The following is a 3,576-nucleotide window of genomic DNA, read 5'->3' on the forward strand; positions in this document are numbered from 1 at the left end:
AGTCCACGGAAGGCCCGGCCAGGTAAAGCCGAGCAAGGTCTCGAGATTATGAAGGGAATATTGTGGTGCTGCTAAGCGACTGTCTTCTGTGTTACTGAAGAGAACAAGAATATAAGAGAATGGATGTTGTGTTATAACACGAGAGAATTAGGTTAGACAGCAAAAGAAACTGCCTATGGAAAAGGTTGAGAGACTGAAACATTTACTAAATGAAATTTGTATGTATTTTCTGGCTGTACATGGAGAAAACTAAACAGTTAATGCATTTCCATGTTGTTTTTAGTTTCCAGTGAGTGTCATGGGCGAAATGGCTCTTTTCCTCTTTCCAAATTCTTTCTTTTTAAGATCTTGTAAGACCACATTTGGCCTACATTTATCCCAATGAACATTATTACTGAAAAATGGCAAACTTTCCATATAGGAATATATTTCCTTTTTTTTTTAATTGAGGTAAACTTCACATAACATAAAACTCACCATTTTGCAGTATACATTTCAGTAACTTTTAGTACATTCACAGTGTTGTGCAACCATTGCCACTGTCTAGTTCCAGATCATTTTCATAATCCCAAAAGGAAATCCCATACCCATTAAGCAATCACTACCCTTCTCCCCTCCTTCCAGCCTCAGCCCCGGACAACCACAAATATGCTTTCTGTCTCTATGGATTTGTCTTAGGAATATATTTCTTTTGGAATCTTCTGAATTCTGCATTTAATTTGCCAACTTGAAATTATAGACTACTAAGTGTATCTCTGTGTGTGTGTGTGAGAGAGAGAGAAAAAGAGAGAGAGAGAGGGAGGGAGAGAAATGAGAGTCAGCATTCATGAGAAACTTGGCAAGGTCAAATCTATTTGAAATATTCAAATAAAATGAAAATCTGGGAGGATACTTATTTTTCAGTTAGATGTCTGTAACTTAAATTAGGTGTCTGAACTCCAAGTTCACAAGGGTCCAGTCAGTTACAGGATATAGAAACATCAAGCAGTTCTTGAAATATGGCTGTGACATTGAGAAAGGCTTTTCAATGACAGTGTGGGTTTATAGCTCCTAAGATAACCTAAAAGACTTTTTGCCCAACAGAAGCTCTGTCCTGGATCTGAGCTTTTCCTGTAATAGCTGATGATCACCCTGTTACTTTTCTTTAGAGCGGTGTAGTGGTGACCATTCTTTATTTGTCCTGGTGAGCACATACAGCAGAGGACACTTAGGATTCCTGACGGGTAGGTGAAAAAGCAACTTAAAAATAAAATAATAAAACCCCTTTTATTTCCCAACCATAAATACTTAAAAATTTTAAATTAGAATTTACATTTTATCCTGACTGGAATTTTTAAAAAGTTAGTTAACCTATTCACAAACTTAAAAACTTTGAAAATGAACTGGAAAATGTTTTTTAGGGCATCTGTTTTTTTTTTTTTTGTAAACTGATTTAAAACTTGCATGGCTTTCTTAGTTATGATATTGACAGGAAAGCTGTGTTTTCTGAGTTCTGGAAAAAATACACATGACTTTTGAAAGAAATCTTCATTTTCAGCCAGCCAGATAATTCCTCAGAAGGATGAACAGCCAGTGAGTTCTTCTGGTTTAAATGGTGCTTTGTAATCTCAAATGTCAAGGCCAGGAGATTACTATCATTTTGCACTTTGCATGTATTCCAAGGATTTTTATTCTATTTTCATTTTCAATTCCTTTCCATTTCATGAGCCCCAGCTAATATTGCTTGACTATTCCCATTAATAAAGATTTAGGATTCCCTTGCCCAAGCTCAAACACTTCACTGGTTGGGATGTTATGCATCTTGGTGGTTTTCTTTCCCAAGTATCTTTCCTCCATGCTTCACTGTAGTCTCCCATCCGTTCTTTTTGCCATTCTCTCAGTTTTGGCTTCTGGGGGGGTTCCTTGATGACAAGGGAAAACAGTCTCCATGTCACATTTTGAGGTGCACATTGACTTAGCTACTGTTCCCACATACACTTCTCAGACAGTGTCGACTGGAAGTAAATTTGTTTTTTAACCCACTGGAAGTTGGGGACAGCACAACACTCCTCTTGTAACATGCAAAAATTAGTGCAAAGCACTTGGAGATCCTTGTGGCTGAGACATGCTGTGGCAAATGTGCAGAGTATCCGCATCTTCTGTGCTTTGCTTGAGGACCTGTCAACAAAACATCTCCAGTAAGAGATCGCCATAATGTGGAGGGGTTTAATTTGCCGTTTCCCTCCTTCTGCAGGTCCCTCAGACAAGGGTTTCTTGGTTTACCTCTCAAGGACGTGTGGATACATGACCCTATTCTCCAACTTAAGAAGATAAACCAAAACCTCCCTAGGAGTGAAGAGAAAGGGCTTGAGAGTGTTGTGGAAAGAAGGGAAAAAAAGAGGGCGTAAAAAGGATACAAGCAGTCAGCAGCAGCAGCAGCTAAACTGTAAGTCCCCTATCTTTGCCCTCCAGACCACATCCCAACCGAATCTGCCCTCGACCTGTGGGGCTCCTGATTGGGAGTCCAGATACAGGGCATATATTATTCATGCGTGTCTCCCTTCACTACTGGGTGTCAGTCCGGCCTGGGCTCAAGGCGTGGAATCTGGTTGGAGTTTCAATGTGTAGCATCCACTCCAGGGGTTTGGGCGAGTTTGAGAAAGGTAAGGTAGCCTGTTGGCTATGGGGGTTGGTATGCCCCCGGAATTTCGGCACACTGGGGCTGAGGGTGGGGGTGGTTGAGGATGGGGGGAGTGGAAAAGTCATGGAAGACTTCAGTCTGCTGTTCTTTAGAGTCATTCACCTGCTTCTCCAGGAGGTCGCCGAATGGCTTTATCTGGACACGGACAGACCCAGGGACACAACTGGAATAACCGGTATTCCTGGTAACTGCCTGTCATACTTGGGCATTTGGAGGGGAAGCGGGGAAGGGACGCGCAGGTGGGGGTAGGGGTGAGGGGTGCTCAGGCCGAAGGAAGGATGGGGAAGGGCTGCTTCCCCCCCCCCGCTGCATCTCCAGGAAGGATCTGGAGACCCGCGTTCTGGGCTGGGGGTGGGTCCCTAACTCGCTGCGGGTCCCGACCTTTCCCAGCCTCCGCGGGCTCCTCTGAACAGGGTTCTCCTCTGATCTTTGCGCCTCTTCCTGCCCTTTGATTCTGCTTCTTGGAGGGAAGCCCCTCTAGGCAGTCCTGGGACGAAAAAATATTCCCTGCTGCAGGCGGGCAGGAACGGGAAGGCCAGGAGAGCGGCCTCGGTGACACGGGTTATAGTTATTTAGACACTTATATTAAAAATGATTTTCATTAAAAAAAGGATCCCCTACCCCCAAGCCCGGGCTGGAGCCGTCGGGCAGCCGCCCTCTCCCCAGAAGGGTCAGCCAGGGACCCGGTGCACAGCGCGACCTCTCGCACCTGCCGGCCCGCCGGGCTGCGCACCGTCTCCCCGCCGGCCCCCGGCGCCGGGCTCCCTCTCCCGCGGCTGCCCGGGGGGCGGGAGACCCGGCGAGAGGAGCGCGCGCAGCCGCCGTCCCCGCAGGCCGCGCGGGGCGTCTGTGGCCGGGCGGGCGCCGCCTCCTGGGCAGGGCGCCGGGCGCCGGGG

Source organism: Equus quagga, unplaced genomic scaffold (genome assembly GCF_021613505.1).
Source record: "Equus quagga isolate Etosha38 unplaced genomic scaffold, UCLA_HA_Equagga_1.0 203_RagTag, whole genome shotgun sequence".
In the NCBI taxonomy this organism is placed as follows: Eukaryota; Metazoa; Chordata; class Mammalia; order Perissodactyla; family Equidae; genus Equus; species Equus quagga.